The sequence below is a fragment of the Zalophus californianus genome, chromosome 17 (assembly GCF_009762305.2).
Source record: "Zalophus californianus isolate mZalCal1 chromosome 17, mZalCal1.pri.v2, whole genome shotgun sequence".
In the NCBI taxonomy this organism is placed as follows: Eukaryota; Metazoa; Chordata; class Mammalia; order Carnivora; family Otariidae; genus Zalophus; species Zalophus californianus.
In genome coordinates, this window is record NC_045611.1 from 43,422,560 (window position 1) to 43,439,876 (window position 17,317).

Sequence of the window (17,317 nt, forward strand, 5' to 3'; positions counted from 1 at the left end):
GCTGAGGTCACTCTTGGACCTCCACCTAAGGATGGGGCTGGCTGGTTGCCAAGGGAACCAACTGAGGGATCAGAGGGTTGGAGAGGGGACAGGGGCTGGAGGCTGAATCAATCCTGATGGTCAGTGATTTAATCAACCTTGCCTGGGTGATGAAGCCTCCATATAAACTCAAAAGGGTGGGGAGCAGAATGTTTCCAGTTGGTGAACACGTGGAGATTTGGGGGAGAGCAGTGAGCCAGGAGAGGGTATGGAAGCTCCACACCCCTTCCCCATCCTGTACCTTGCCCTGTGTGTCTCTTCTATCCTGCTGTCCCTGAGTTGTAGCGTTTTACAATAGATGAGTAATCTAGCAAGTAAAATTTTTCGGTGAGTTCTGCGAGCCGCTCTAGCAAATTAACCGAACCCGAGAAGGGGGTCATGGGAACCTCCAATATGGAGCCATTGGGTCAGAAGCACAGGTGGACAAACTGGACCAAGTGTCTCAAGTGATGGTGGGGCGTGAGTGTGGGGTGGGGGGCTGAGGGGAGGGGGAGGGTAGTCTTGTAGGGCTGAGCCCCGTAACCTGTGGAACGTGACACTATCTCTAGGGAGAGAGCGTCAGAATTAAGTTGAATCACAAGACACCCAGCTAGTGTCCAGAGAATTGCTTGGTGATGTGGGGGGAGCCAGCCCTGCCCCTGGTTAGAATTGGTACCAGAACCCCTACACTGGCAGAAAGCAGATGAGTGGTTGCCAGGAGCCAGGGACGAGAAGGGGAGGGGACTGACGGGGAAGATGCCAGAGGGGCACCTGAGGGGGATAGAAGTATTCTATAACTTGATTGGGGTGGGGGTGACACAGATTTCTACATTTGCCAAAACTAATCCAACTCTAGGCTTAAAATGGATGCATTTTATTGTGTGTAAATTTAGCCTTTCTAAAAACAGTTGATTACAAAAGTCACGTCACCTTGCCTCTCTGGGTCACCTCATATTATGTGTGTACAGAATGTCGGCCGTTCATCTTCCCCCGTTTCGACAAGCCACGCAGGTCTCTGCCTTCGCTGTGCCACTCTGCAGACGTGACAGCTGCAGGACGACCCAGGTTGCCGGAAAGGGCCGACAACACGGTGCAACCAGGTGAGAAATGGCAACCGGCTTTTATCTGGGTGCTGGAGACCCACGGGGCATAGCGGGGATGAGGCCAATGGGGGAATGCGCAGCTCGTCACAACACAACTGTCTTGTTGCTGAGGGCTGTGGGTTTGCGGCTGCCCTATCTTCCAATTCTTCTAGTTGAAAACCCAGCTGTTGCTGCTGGCTTTGAAATCTTGCCTTTTTTTTAAGCGGATACAATGTTAATGTTACTGTTGTGTGTGGTGAACACGAGACAGGCCTGCGGGTTGTGGTCTGGTGCCCAGGCCTGGATCCAGTGTGTGGTCTCTGCAGCAGCAGAGGCTGAGGAGGGTTCAGCTACTGGGAATGGGTGGGGAAAGAAGCGGGAGGAAGTGTCGTTTTGCTACAAGTGCAGCTCTGAGATAACTTTGCCCAGATCAGCTGGCAAACAGTTGCAGAGATCTGCTGACTTTCTAAAATCATTCTTAGCATTTCCAAGTTCCCGCCCGCCCCAGCAGCCCGGGTCTGAGAGCTGTGCCCCCTGCCCCTACCCCCGACCCCCGCCCTTGAGGGAGGTCTCTGGAGAACATAGGCAGAGGGAGCAGAGGAGCCCCATGGAGGAGCTCCCACAATCTCCAGGGCCCTCTATCTCGACCCTGGCCCCTCCTTCTGCCCCTAAGCTCTGGAAGCCATTGTTCTGGAAGGCTGTCCCCTTTTGCTCTTGCTCTCCACCCGCTCTCCTCAGGTGTTTTCATCCATGACCACAGCCTTAGTCATGGATGGCTCCCAAATTTCCATCGCCAGCCCAACTCTCGTGTACTCAACTGTGAACATCTCAACTTCACACGTCCCAACCGAGCTCTTCATTCCCTCCCCCAGAGCTGTCCCCCGTCTGAGCCTAGGCCACGCCAGTGAGTAGCGGCAACACCATCTACCTATCTGCCCATGCCAGAAACCCAGGAATGGTTTTGGTTTTTTTAATTAAAGGTTTAATTCTTTTTTTTTAAAGATTTTATTTATTTATTTGAGAGAGAGAGAGAATGAGAGAGAGAACACGAGACGGGGGGAGGGTCAGAAGGAGAAGCAGACTCCCCGCTGAGCAGGGAGCCTGATGCAGGGCTCGATCCCGGGACTCCAGGATCATGACCTGAGCCGAAGGCAGTCGCCCAACCAACTGAGCCACCCAGGCGCCCTTCAAGGTTTAATTCTTATGTTTAAAATGATCATACAATAAAAAGGAACTTTTTCAGGGAGGACTATACAGTTCTGTGAATTTTAACACTCATGGATTCCTGTAACCACCACCGTAATCAAGATAAAGAACAGTTCTAGTCACATCCTCCCCTGGCTCCTAACCACTGGACAACCACAGATCTATCGCAGTTTTTATCTTTTAAAATGCCACCTAAATGGAATCAAACAGTCGCTAACCTTTTGACACTGGCTTCTCTCACTGGGCACAATGTCCTTGAAATTCACCTCAGTTGCTGTGAGCATCATGGTTTGTTCCATTATCTGGCTCTGCCACAACGTGCCCATCTACACACCTGCCGATGGACATCTACATGATTTCCGTTTAGGGCAGTTGTGGACAGAGCTGCTCGAAACATTCATGTACAGGTGTCTGTGTGGACTCAAGTTTTCATTTCTCTAGGTTAAATATCCAGGAGAGGCATGGCTGCGTCATCTGGTAACTGTATGTTTAACTTTTAAAGAGACCTTCCGCCTGTATGTTGGTGGTGGTACCGTTCTGCATTCCTTCCAGCAATATGAGAGATTCGGTTGCTGCACAACTTTGCAGCACATGGTGGGGTGGCGTTTCTATTTTGGCCATTCGGACAGGTGTCTCGTGGGCAGAAAGCCATTCTTGATGCCTGCTTCTTTACGGCCCACAGGCAATTTATCATCAAGTCCTACTGCTTCTATCTCCAAATTATGTCTTGCATGAATCTGCTTCTCGGTAGAATGCACGGCAACCATTATCTGTCACCTGGACTACAGAAGCTGCTAACCTGCTTTTTCTTCTTGTCCTTAACCCCGTAAGTCCACACCACAGCCAGAGGCACCGTTGAAGAACACTAACTGGATCAGGTCATTGTCCACTGTCCATTCCTCTCCCCTCTTCCCGGCCTCCCGGGCCCTGTGCCATCTGGCCCCACCTCTCAGAGTTTCTAAGCTCCTGGGGGGCCAACCCACCTTCACTGACATCACTGTGCTGGCCCAGCCTCAAGCAGGCCAAGCTCTCGATCTCCACACACAGTCTCTTCCATGCTTGACCTGGCTGACTCACCTCTTCCTTCAGGTTTTCTCCCCAATGTCACTCTTCAGCGAGGTCTTCCCTGAGCACTCAATCTCAAATAGCCCTCCCCCACCTTGACATTATCTCACACTGTGCTATGACAGTTTGGTTTATGTATTTGTCTGTTCATTTGCTTAATATGTGATTTCTCCCTATAGATTGGGAAGCCCTTGACCGCAAGTCACCGTGTCTATTTTACTCATTACTGCATACCCAGGTGCCTAAAACAGTACCTAGCACAGAGTAGGCATTTGGTATTTGATAAATGAATGAATAATAAAAAGTATCTCTGATTTTCCACTCTTATAAATAATGCTACAAGGAATATCCTCTTCTATAAATGCTAGTGCATTTATACATTTCCTAAAAGGGGTACTGCAATATTACATGGTATATATATTTAATTTTTTTTATAAATATTGACAAATTATCCTCCCCAGCTGAATCAACTCTCTGTTCCCTAACCATCTGTAGGAGACTTCATAACCTTGCCAACAGGGGAAATAGCATATTTTAATTTTTTTAAGTTGACATTTAATTTTTTTTTTTTAAGTAGGCTCCACACCCAGGGTGGAGCCCAACACAGGGGCTCAAATTCATAACCCCAAGATCAAGACCTGAACTGAGATTCAGAGTCGGACGCTTAAACAACTGAGCTACCCAGGTGCCCCTTTTAAATTGACATTTAAAATTTAGTAACTCAGTGTATTAGGGTGCTCCAGAGAAAGAGCTAATAGGATGTGTGTATACATAGAAAGAGATTTATTTCAGAAATTGGCTCATGTGATTGTAGTGATTTGTGAGCCCAAAATCTGATGGAGGAGGCTGGCAGGCTGGAGACTCAGGTCCAAAGGGTTGCAGTTCAAGTCCAAAGGCAGTCTTGGCTGGGAGACAGGAGTCAATGTTGCAACTGAAATCTGAAGGCAGTCTGCTGGAGAATTCCCTCTGGCTCAGGGAAGGTCAGCTTTCCATTCAGGTCAACTGATTGGATGAGACCTACCCACGTTAGGGAGAGAAATCTGCTTTACTCAGTCTACCAATTGAAATGTAAATATCATCCAAAAACATCCTCACAGAAACATCTGGAATAACAGTTGACCAAATATATGGGCACTGTGGCCCAGCCAAGCTGATGCATAAAATTAAACATCCATTCAGTACTATTTTAACTTTAAGTTCTCTGATAAAAAGTGAGGTAGCCAATATTTGCCTATTGAATATAGTCATTTATGTTTCTTCCTATAGTTGCCTTTTTCTTATTTAGTTTGCAGGATATTTGCATATCTTTGAATAGATATTCAAACAAACCCTTTATCAGTTATAGATGTAGAAAGAGGGTCTTTTAGTTTGTTAATAACTTTTTCCATAGCTTTATATTTTTTTAAGATTTACTTATTTATTTTAGAGAGAGAGAGAGAGAGAGAGAGAGCATGCGCACGTGGCGCAAACAGTGGGAGGGGCAGAGAGAGAGAAAATTCTGAAGCAGACTCCCCGCTGAGCACGGAGCCCGATGTGGGACTTGAGCATGACCTGAGCAGAAATCAAGAGTCGGCCGCTTAACCAACTGAGCCACCCAGGCACCCCCATAGCTTTATATTTTTATGTGCTAAAATTTATCATTTCTTCTAAGACTTCTACATTTATGTCATGCTAGAAAAAAGTCTTCTCATTTACAGGGCTTAAAAATGATCTCATATAATACCTATACAACTTCTATAGTCTTTGAAGACATATTTGATCTTTGATACACCTGGGTTTTACTTTTGTTGTCTAATTGCAACTCTTCCAAACTCTTCCAACACTCCCAACGTAATTTACTGAATAGCAGCCCCTCCTTTCCCACTGATTTGAAATGGGTTTCGATCACTTAATCAGAAAGAATCCTCCACCTCTAATCAATGCAATACATTACACTGTAATCAATTCCAGTCCATTATAAGCAGCAAGATATCATCATTTTTACCCATCTTATTAGCAAAAAATATTAAAGATTCAAAATATCCAGAGTTGGAGAAGGTACACAGAAATGGATACCCTCATACCCAGTTGGTAGGAATGTAAATTGCTGAACATTTTCAGGAAGTTAATACAGAAATATCTATAAAAAATTTTAAAGAACATCTCTTTGACCCAGTAATGACATCAATTACATATCAAAAAATCCATCTAACCCAAATATTCACACGTATTTACATAGATAGAGAGAGAGATAGATATTCACTGAAGCACTTTGTCATAACAAAAGCACTGGAAACTATGATGACATGGAAGGTCACCAGGTGTATTAAATAGTGAAAAATGAAGTTTCAGAGCAATATGTATAGTATTATTCCATCTATGCACTTTTTAAAACTATACGTTTATGTATGTACATATATGGGTATAAACCAATGAGAGATTTCCTCCGGAAAGGAAGAAGTATCAGGGAGAAGTGAAGTTGCACTTCACATTTCACTTCTGTATTGTTGAATTCTCTTACAGTAAGGATATATATAAATATATATAAATATATACTTATATATATTTATATATATTTTACTATATATAAAAATATATTACTTAAAAATGTTTTTTAAGATTTTATTTATTTATTTGACAGAGAGAGACACAGCAAGAGAGGGAACACAAGCAGGGGGAGTGGGAGAGGGAGAAGCAGGCTTCCCGCGGAGCAGAGAGCCCAACGCGGGGCTCGATCCCAGAACCCTGGGATCATGACGCGAGCCGAAGGCCGACACTTAATGACTGAGCCACCCAGGTGCCCCATATTCTCACATTATTACTCCATTTTTTAAATTAAAAAAAAAAATAGTGGAAAAACAGTCACTACCTTGATTGTGACCAAGGTAGAAGAGAGAATAGGGCACAGAAATTCCAGTTACCGAAAAGTCACAAGGCCACTGTGAGGTTAGCTAACAGGGACAAATCATTTCACACAGTCAGGCCTCCCTGTCACTACCCCCGGGAGCTGGGGAGGGGTTAAATTTCTCTCAAACCTCAGGCATTAAAAATAGGTGGAAGGTTTTCTCTAAGAAAACTGAGTGTGCTGCCCCTGAGAACTGCAGAAATGTGAAGACAGGCCATCCAGAAATGACCCGGGAGACACGTGTGGGAGTCTCAGTACCTACCCTCCGTGTGGGGCCAGCATGTGCCCTTGGACACCACCACTTCTCCCACTGATATGAGGTAGACAAGGTACCAGCAGCAGTGGAATCAGCTGCTGTGGAATCAGCAGCAGTGAATTTAAGAAGTAATCAGATTGCTCTGTATCTCCCCAGACCAGTCTCCAGACACCCCCTCCAAAAGTAGGCATGGGATTTCTCCAAAATTAGAGGGCTCCTGGGAGCTCTTGGAACACTCAGCAACAGCCTCTGAGGTACAAACAGTGCCACACCCTTTTGGGAAAAGCCTCCAATCACACCAGCTAGAGAGAGGAACTTAAAAATGGTAACTTGGGGGGGGGGAGGGTGGGCAAAATGGGTGAAGGGGAGGAGATACAAGCTTCCAATTAGGGAATGAATAAGTCGTAAGGATAAAAAGCACAGCATAGGGAATATAGCCAATGACATTATAACAGTGATGTAGAGTCAATGACATTGTAACAGCGACATATTGAGGTATTGACATATCAGAACAGGAGAGACAGTAGCTATGCGTGTAGTGAACAGAGCATAACGTATAAACTTGTGGAATTACCATGCTGTACACCTGAAACTAATATCATACTGTGTGTCAACTATCCTCAAACAACATAAATAATAAAATAAAAATTAAAAGGGCAACTTAGAAAAAAGATCAACAGACACCAAGTGCCACCACATCCTGACCTCATATGGGAGGTGTTAGACCATCCATACAGACTCTGAAACCTGGTTTTATCAGCACTGGCTCAAGACCCACCTCTAGGCCAAATCTGAGGAGCTGGGAAGTAGAAGAGGAGACACTGAGGACTGCTCTGGAGCACCAAAACCCCACTGGGAAGAAAATGGGGAGCTTATCGCTCACAGATAATGCACAATAGAGGGACTTGAAGACAGCCGCCAGCAGGGCTGGGCATGTCCCTAAAGTTTAAAGGGCCAAGGGCTGGTGCCAGAAGCTTGCTGGGAGAAATCAAAATGCGACAAGGGAGAGCTGCTGTCCCACCGACAATGGTATTAATAAGGTCCACGGCCTCTACTGACAAGCCAGCCTAGAGTTATTTCATGAATGACTCCACCCAGGAGTCAGCCTGGAGGCGTAGCGGGATCCCACAGAGAGGAGGCCCAGGGACAGAGACTGGACTGAGTGACCAGGCCGAGGAGGCATTCCACATCCAAAGGTTCAAGCTGAGGAGGTTCAAGAACCTGCAAAAGGTCCCCTTGGGAGAATGAGTCAGCACTAGATGTGTCCCACCCAGAGGGCATCAAACCCTAGGTCATAACTGTACCAGGCCAGCTAGACATTCCTGGCCCCTCATGCATCCCCTCTGTCCACACGGCAGGGCTGAAAGCCATGGCTAATGAGTGGGAGAGCACGGGAAACAAGGTGGAACAAAGAAAGAGAAATGGTACGGTGCGCACCCTGCCATGCGCTCCACCCACCCACCGCCCCCGCCCCCGCCCCCGCCCCCGCCCCCGCCCCCAGGCCGGGAGTCCCAGGCATTGCAGAGCTGGGAGGGAGAAGTGCTCCTTGGAACAGAATTGGGAATTTTGGTATTACACTGGGCTGGAGTGATATTTGATCATTACACTGGCTGGACTTTTATTATCTAAGAGTACCCAAAGAGGCCATGCGCTACCATAGGAAGAAGAAACGGGGTTTACCTGTATCTGCCAAATCCAGTTCATTCCGTAACATAGTTATATTCCATCCTAGGTGGCCTAAGGGTGTAGTAATTTACCTTCCTGGCATTCAGTCTTGGCACAACGTTTAGGGCAATTCTTGGCTCTTGTATAAGCAGATTTTTTTTTTTTTTCCTGTGCAGGGCGGGCCTGCTGCCCAGGGCAGATCCTGACTCAGAGCAAAGCAGCCTTGGACCATCTGCTCACACCAGGCTCACCCCAGTGCCTGCCTGCAGGGCATGTGGCCCAGGCCTCACATTTACTCTCAGGACCCGATCCCCAGATGAGGTCACAGAGAGATCCTTTTTTTTTTTTTTTAAGATTTTATTTATCTATTTGACAGAGAGAGAGCACAAGCAGGCTGAGCAACAGGCAGAGGGAGAGGGAGAAGCAGGGTCCCCACTGAGCAGAGAGCCGGGACCCCCCCGGGATCATGACCTGAGCCAAAGGCAGACGCTCAACCGACTGAGTCACCCAGGCGCCCCTCATACAGGTATCTGGACAGGACCTAACTTTCAAACCCATGGCTCATTTCTGGTTCTACACTTCAGTGAATTCTGCCAAAAAGCAAATATCAAATAAATAAATAAAATCTTAAAAAAAAAAAAAAAAAAGGACACCTGGGTGGCTCAGTTGGTTAAGCGACTACCTTCAGCTCAGGTCATGATCCTGGAGTCCCAGGATCGAGTCCCACATCGGGCTCCCTGCTCAGCAGGGAGTCTTCTTCTCCCTCTGACCCTCTTCCCTCTCGTGCTCTCTATCTCTCATTTGCTCTCTCTCAAGTAAATAAATAAAATCTTTAAAAAAATAAAATCAAATAAACAACATCCTAAAACTATTTTGTGAACGGTACAATTACATGTCTTATTTCATGCTAAGATGCTGCTCTACCATTACAATCCCACTTGGGCATGTCATCCCTATTTTTTTTCATATACTGGGAACCTCAAAAAATGGAAGTGGTCTGGTCCTGTCCTGACGCTGAGGGGTCCTGCCATAAGAATACGGGATATCCTTCCATTTCCTAGCATCTGAACCCCTTCCCATGCTTAGAGAACTGCCCATGTACAAATCTTTAATCTGGGTGGGAAGCAGAGGCTCCCACCAGAGAAGCTGATAATGCTGGGCCTTGTCTTCTGCGCATCCTTCCTATGTTTAGCTAATCAGGTTCGCCTGCCCAAATTCAGAATCAGGGGCTCCATATACAAAGAAGGAGGACAGCAGGAATTACTTCTGGTGGTGCCAACAGTCGTGGCAAACAGAACATGGCTCTTGGGTCCAGGGTTGAGGGGTTTGCAGGGAGGGGCTCCCCTCACTGGACTGGGTCAGTGGCATGACTTTTAACGTGGTCCTGGCTGCACGGCTCCCTTTCTTCTCCAAGCCTGGTTCCCCAGCCTTCCTGGGAGATCTCTGAGCTACCCATGTTATCATATAATCCCTAAATTAGCAGAGCTGGCCTCTGGTACTGCAGTTAAGAGCCATCACTGAGACACTGTCCAGCACAGTGATTATCGGCTAAGAAAGCCCGCCTTCTGTTGAGAGATGCAAAACCCATTAGTAATCCGTAAAATGCGGCTGCATTAAAACAGCAAAGAGACACTCCTTGATATCCATTCAACTGGCAAAAACCCAGAGGGAAGCTGGATAATGGACAAGCATGGGTGGGGACGTGGCTCAGAGATCTAATGGCTGTGAGACCTGTAGCTCTGTCCTTTCTCTTACGTCTACTTTGTTCCTATCCATTCTCCCAGCTGGGGCGGCCCCACAGAAGAGAAGGCTGAGGCTGGGTGGGGTTGGGTGGGCTGCTCTCTGGACCCACCTCTGCTTAATCACGGGTGTTCACGGGATGCGCAGCATGGCTCATGATGAATGCTCAATGAACGTTAGCAGCGAATGTTTTTTCTTGCTTTTAAATTACTTTTTGAGTAAGATTCCACACGCTCAGAAAAAGGTTGTTTTTTTTTTTTTTTTTTTAACAGCACAAAAGGATACATGGAGAAAGCTAAGTCTCCCTCCCACCAGAACACCCAGCTCTCCCTCCCAGAGACAGACCACTGCTACCAGTCTCATGGGTGTCCTATCCCCAATCCACTCCTCACCCAGCATCCAGAGGAATCCTTTAGAAATGTGAAACAGATTCCATCACGCCTTTGCCCATCATACTTCAGATGTCACTCCACATCCTGACCACAGCCGCAGGGCCCCACGTGGTCGGGGCGGGGGGCGGGAGGGAGGTGGGCCTGCTGACCGCCTGACCTCATTATCACAGCTCTGCCCTCACGAGGTCCCCTCGCTGCCACTCTGGCCTCCCTGACCTCTTCCAACACACTGGCTCACCTCGGGGCTTGCTGTCCCTGTGTCTGGAACACCACAATGGTCTCGCACCTCCTTCTCTTCACTCCTGCATGTCTCTGCTCAAACATCACCTCCTCAAGAGGCCTTCGCAGACTACCCTCGCACTCTGCCCCTTACTCTGCTTTTCCAGTCTCTGCCTGCCTTCTGAACCCCAGCCTAGCCCCTGGCTTGCTGTTATCAGTCTGCTGCCTGTCCTACCGCAGCAGAACGTCAGCTTTACGAAGCAAGGCCCGTTCACTGCTGATTCTTCCCCGGCACCTGCAAGTGCTGGACCGTGGGGGCTGCTCAAGAAATCCTCACTGAGCGAATGTGTGGCTGTATGTTCCCTTTTCTAGTACAACTTGCTATTCTTATAACATGCTTTTTTCTTTTGACAATACACCTCAGAGTCTGATCTACACTGGCCTATGTAGATCTGCTTCATTATTTATCACAGACGTGTACTATTTCTACGGACTGGATGCCCCATAGTTTTTATTTAACCAGATCCTTACTGGAGGACATAGATTGTCCCAGTCTTTTATTATCACAGAACAAACAAACAAAAAACACTGTGAGGAATATACTTCTTCGTGCACATGGGAAAGTATATCCACATAATAAACTCATAAGCGTCTGCTTGTTGGACAAGACGGTATGGGATTTTTAATGTTGAAAAGTACTGTCAAACTGCACACCCCAGAGAAGTGTCCCAAGTAACGAGGGGGGAGAGAGGAGCAGGGGACGAGGCCAGAGAGTGACAGGGACAGGAAGCCAACGCAGGAGAGCTTGTAGGCCACTGTAAGGACTGTGGTCTCGAAAAGAGATGGGAAGACCACGGGGTTTTGCAGAGGGGGGTGTGACCTACTCAGGTTTTAAAAGGACCACTCTGGCTGCTGTGTGGAGAACAGACTGAAAGGGGCATCAAGAGAGGCAGGGGGGGCAGGGAGGACACTGCTCAGGAACACAGCCTGAACCCGGATGGCGGCAGTGGATGTGGTGAGACGTGGTGGTCGGGGATGTATTTTGAAAATAGAGCGGAAGACATTTGGCAATGGAATAAACGTCAGAGTAAGAGAAGAGTGAAGGCTCTCTCTCTTGGGGTTTTGGCTTGAGCAACTGGAAGGATGCAGTGGCAAAGTCTGTGTAACCTGGGTCCGACCCTTAAGAGGTGGGGAGCCAAGGCTGCAGCGGCAGCAGCTAGTGGAGGGGAGGTGGCTGGAAAACCGTAATTTCCTAACAAGTGAGGTTTCTCAATCTTACGCTGTGTGGTGTCAAGGGGTACAGCTGAACTGCGGTGGGCTGAGCTGTACAGCGGTCTAGTTAAGGGCAAGCGAGAGCAGTCGCTACCCTGAGCCCCACTCCCTGGATGGGCCCGTGCTCCGTCTCTTCACTTCCTCTGCTGGTGCATGCCGCTGTGTGTGTGGCTGGGCACCTCTGTTCCCTCACCTCTTACAATGTTTCCCAGTGACTCCATGTTCAGCCTATCTGACCTTTCCCCCATCAGTGATTGCTGGATGCTGTAGAGGACAGTGGCCTGTGTTGTCAAGATGGCAGGAAGGCTCTGAACCAGAAGGGGGCTGTCAGATTCTGCCAGGCACAGCAGCTTAGCGAGACATGCCAAAGAGCAGGGGAGAGAGAGAGAGAGAGAGAAGATCAACGGATGAGACAGCTGTCCTACGAGGTCAGACTACTCCAGATGACAGTCAGCACTCTCGAGCTCACTCCTGTGTCCTCTCTCCACGGCCCACGGGCTGAGCGGCCTGACCTGTCTCCTATGCCCAGCCACCCGGGCCTCCTTTCTGTTCCTCCGACTCGGCAAGTCTGTTCCCACCGCAGGGCTCTGTGCTGACTGTCCCCTTGACCTGCAACGCTCTCCACATGGCTGACGCCTCGCCTCAGTTCAAACATCCCTGCTCAGCCTGGGCCTCTCCTGATGGCTCTCTCCCAAAAAAGGCCGACACCAGTCTCTCTCCAGATTTCCCTTTTCGCTTCCTTCCTTCGCTTGAAATTCCCTGATGGTTTCCTGGTGTGCCATCTGTCTCGTTCACTCACGACCCCAGCACCTAGGGCACTGTGGATGCAGGGTCAGGGCTCAGGGCATCTGGTGAGCGGGGAGCGCAGGGATGGTGAGAGGGAGGCATCGTGGAGGGAAGCCCATGGGCGTCGTCGGTGTGAACCACCTGGGCTTCGCCGAGTGGAGGTAAAGCTGGGATGCTGCATCGCCCACTCCCACGCTGCTGCTGTGTGTGCCGCAGGTCCACGAAGCCTGCTGGTTCTGTAAAACAGCTTAGTGGGCACCCCCCTTTCTACCTCGGTGACCCCGGGGCCTCAGCACCAAGGATCACCCAAAACTGCTGGCTGGAGTGACAGAATGGAGATAAAAGAGAAGTTCAAAAGTGCAGGTTCAGACCTCGTCTTTGCTTGTATCAGCGGTTGGCAAGCTCTTACAGGCACCCTCAACCCTTACCCCACAGGGACGCGGGCGCCCGCGATATGCAAGGGACTATGTTGGTTTTTTTCCCTAAGGACAAATATCAAAACAGTCACTCGCAGAAGGGCGAATCTCACCTAGACTCAACTCTAACACCCATGGGAAGGAGTGGGGTCACCCCAGAAGGACCTGCCCTTCACCAAGCGGAAAGGGGCTAATAGAGAGACCCCTGAGGTCTTGGACAGTGCCCGCGGTGCTCGCACCTGCTAATTGATTCTGCAGCTCTGTTCCTGACTGGGGGACGGGCTCCGCATGGTTGCAGATGGGGATGCAGAAAAGAGGACCCTCCCCTGGCATTTTAGGATGAGAGCAGCTTTATGTGGCAATCTTTACATTTCCAGTAAGTTTCTATTTCTCAGTGAAATGCAGATAGCAAAATGGTACAAGTTAACTTGGTGGAGAACAAAAGATAATTTTGTTGTCTTTGTCCCATGAGTATCAAGCATCAAAACCCAATTCCTGAGTGCCCTTTATGGGACAGGTACAGTGTGGGTTAGGGAAGGCCAGCCTACAGGGATATAGAGAGATCACCTGGCTACCAACATGGGGAGCGATGAGTAACAAGAGATCCTTTCTGGAGGAGAAACTAGGCTGAGGGTCTCTCTCCTGGGGTCAAGGGGAAAGGACGAGAGTCTCCGTCAGGAGGCTCAGGTGGCCAGTGGCAAGACACACATAGTCCCTGAGGAGAGACAAAGCATCCCCAGTGAGTGTCCAAGTCTTCGTGGGTCTGCCTCAAGACACCCCCGGGGAGCAATGTGGACCAACACAGGTTGGTGAGAGAATGGGGAGAAGACTGGCCCAGGAAGGGCACAGCTCACCAGGAGAGGGACTGAGGGGGTTGGAAGACTCAGAACGCGACCTGCCTGGCAGCCACATGGACTCGGGAGAGTCCAAGTCTAAGGAAAAGCCTTTATGAGAAGGGACCTGATGGGCCAGAGGAAGTCAGGCAATGCTTTAGACACTAATGAGTTTCAGAGGAGCCTCCTAGAAAGAGAACAGGAAACTGATTAGGTCAGGGGCCTTGAGAGAAAAGATGGGGAACGAACGGGTGCTGAAAGAGCAGAGGGAGCAGGAAGTGGATGCGTGTGCAAAATTGTTTGGAATAATTGCCCATGGAAAAGAAAACAGAATGGATTATTTGAAATGCAGAAGGAGGAGGAAGCCCAAAAGAGCAGTTGTGATCTGGATTCTGGGAGAAATCAGTTTGGTGGGGACAGAATTTGGTGGGGAATTCAGACGGTCAAGCTGCCTTGGGAAAAGCTCAACTATTGACCTTGCTCTCTTTGACCTCATGACTCTTCCAGGCATAAAAGCCTCATGTTTATGGAAGAGAAGAAAAGGTGATCCAGTTAGATAAGTTTCCCCTTGCTCCTGAGACCCGACAAATTTGAAAAGCCATCTGACTGTCTCCAGGAAAAGGCAAGACACCCAACTTTGCTGTGCTCAGGGAAGAGGCCATTGGGATCACAAGCCTAGGGAAGGAGTGAGTATAGATAAACTTATGAAGGGGGGCAGGGTATGGACTTTACTCTCCAAGGAGATGAGGCAAGAGGTCACAGAGATGGGAAAGGGGTCAGGACAAGCCAATGGTGAGCTCGTGCTGGTGAGGGCCTGGCACAGGCAAGAGAGGCAGGAAAACAACGGTGAGCTCAGCCCCAACTAGATGGGAATCTCCCTGTTCACCTGGCCCTCTATCTGAGATTCTCCAATCTGGGAATGAAATTTATAGGTGGGTGACCAGTAATATACTAGCAGTAACAGGTTGAGGACTCAAGTTTTATTTTAAATGTCTACCTTTTAATGATAAATAAGAGGAGATTAAAAGTTACTCTTGATCAACATAAATCTCACATCCATGCACTTTCTTCAGGCAGCAAGAAAGGGAGCATTAGCGGGCAGCAGACTGGGAATTGTGGTGCTTTGGGAGAAATCATAGTTATCTGTGGTATGGAGGAAAACAAGCTGCTGCTGAGATCTTCCCAGAGTCACACAACTGAGCTGAGGCATGGCCAGGGCTGGGATCCTGGTGACCTGGCTCAGTTCAGGCTTCTTCCATTACTACTACCAGCTCCCTGCCCAACCTATGGGTTTTCTTGGAATGGGCTCAGTGTGGAATCAAGAAGCTGGGCATCTGGGACTCACCTTGGGCTCAACCCGCTCATCCCTCAGGCCTAACCAAATTCCCATTTTCAGGGGTGAAGTTGAGAGTCTTGTGTTCAAGCCCAGTGACTTGTAGGGACAAAAGAAAGAAAAAAGAGGCAAATAGGAAGGGAGGAAGGGAGGGAAGGAGGGAGGGAGAGAGGGAGGGAGGGAAGGAGGGAGCCACAAGCAGGCTGAGCAAAATTTGGAGAAATTCAGACACAGTCTCAGGCTTAGTCCCTCTTGGTGATGAAGCAGCTGTTTCCTTCCCCTCCGTTCATATAGCCATTCATTTATCAACAGAGAGTGTTGAGCCCCTACTGTGCATCAGGTACAATTCTAGGTCCTAGGGACAGAGTGGTGAACAAGACAGAGGATGTCACTGCTGTCACAAAGTGCCCTTTCTAGTGGGGACTTGGGAGATCTCAAAACCTTTCCTGGGGGAGCTTCGAAGACATCAAAATCCTTAGGAGACTCATCCTTCTTGCCTTTTCTTCCTTCCTTCCTTCCAGAAATAATTTGGTTGGGAAGCAAGGAGGCCTTCTTTCTCCATGACACACAGGAAGCAGAAGTACTCAGTTTAAGGGGTTAGCCATAACCACTCGGTAAGGCAGCAAGGGGAGATGCAATGAAGCTGAGAATGGATTCACCTTGGTTTGGGGCTGGGAAACCCATGGTCAGAGAGGATTCTGACTTCATCTTTCATCTCTTCAGGAAGGATGGCCCCAAATCCCCAAAGCAGTGTTCTTCTCTCTGTCTACCTATTTCCTCACTGGTCTCCCTGCCAACCTCCTGGCACTACGGGCCTTCGTGGGACGGGTCTGCCAGCCCCACCCTGCCCCCCGTCCACATCCTCCTGCTCAGCCTGTCGCTGGTGGACCTCCTCCTGCTGCTGCTGCCCTTCAAGATGACTGAGGCTGCGTACGACTTCCAGTGGCCCTTGGGGGATGCCCTCTGTGCCCTCACAGTTTTCGGCTTCTACAGCAGCATCTACTACAGCACGTGGCTCCTGATGGGCATCAGCATCGAGCGCTACCACAGTGTGGCTTTCCCTGTGCAGTACAAGCTATCCCGCAAGCCCGTGTGTGGAGTGATCGCCTCTCTGGTCTCCTGCCCCTTGTCCTTCGGACACTGCAGCATTGTGATCATCGTCCCTTACTTACCAAATGACAACATGGGGGGTGATGCCAAAGGCCTCCCTGTCTGCTATGAGAACTTCACCACAAATCAACTGAACATGTTGCTTCCTGGGCGACTAGAGCTGTGTCTTGTTCTCTTCTGCATCCCCATGGTGGTCACCATCTTCTGCTACTGGCACTTTGTGCCTATCATGCTCTCCAGACCCCAAATGGGAATGCAGAAGCGCTGGAGAGCCATGGGGCTGGCCATTGTGACCCTCTTCAACTTCCTGGTCTGCTTTGGGCCTTATAATGTGTCTCATGTGGTGGGGTTTGTCCAGAGAAAGAGTGAACCCTGGAGGGTGTGCGCGGTGTTGCTCAGTGCCCTCAATGCTTGCGTCGACCCCTTGATTTTCTACTTCTCCTCCTCAGCTGTGCGCAAAGCCTTTGATAAGAGGCTACGGAGTCTGCAGAGCTGGGGTAACTCACTGTCAGTGTACTGCAGGAAAAGAGCTAGAGGGCTGGCTGCAGAGAGAGAAGATTGAGAGTTTAGGTATGGCCAATGTCAACTTCACAGGAGACTAAATTTGCCAGCTTGTTGTTACATTTTGGGGGAGGTGGGAGGGCTCAAAAAGAACAATGAAACAGAACTGGGGTGACTTCTCCTGTGCTTAGCTTACAAGGTAAAGAAGAGCTATGGACATCTCAAGTCCAACTCATCCATTGAGTGAGTGTTCTTGTTTTGTTTCCTGGTGGTTATGACATTTCCTTATTTGTGGTTGGCACTGCTTCATGGTAAACCACAGCGCTTTGATCCTTGAAATTCTTTCCCCATGCAGTATCCATAAGATGGTAGCATTCCTTCAACTACTGCAGAGCTGTTTTGCTCTGTCCTTGATACAGAGGCAGGGGGAGAGGTGTTCCATGCTTTAGGTCTGAGCATCCAGCACAGGCAAGAGTCTAGAGAGCAAAGGGCACCTGGCGTCCAACTCTTGATTTCAGCTCAGGTCATGATCTCAGGGT

The 17,317-nt window shown here is 48.9% G+C and overlaps 1 pseudogene; it reads left to right on the forward strand.

Moving 5' to 3' along the window:
- The first annotated feature begins 15,895 nt into the window (after positions 1-15,895).
- LOC113935624 lies at positions 15,896-16,879 on the forward strand (annotated as a pseudogene).
- The last annotated feature ends 438 nt before the right edge of the window (positions 16,880-17,317 follow it).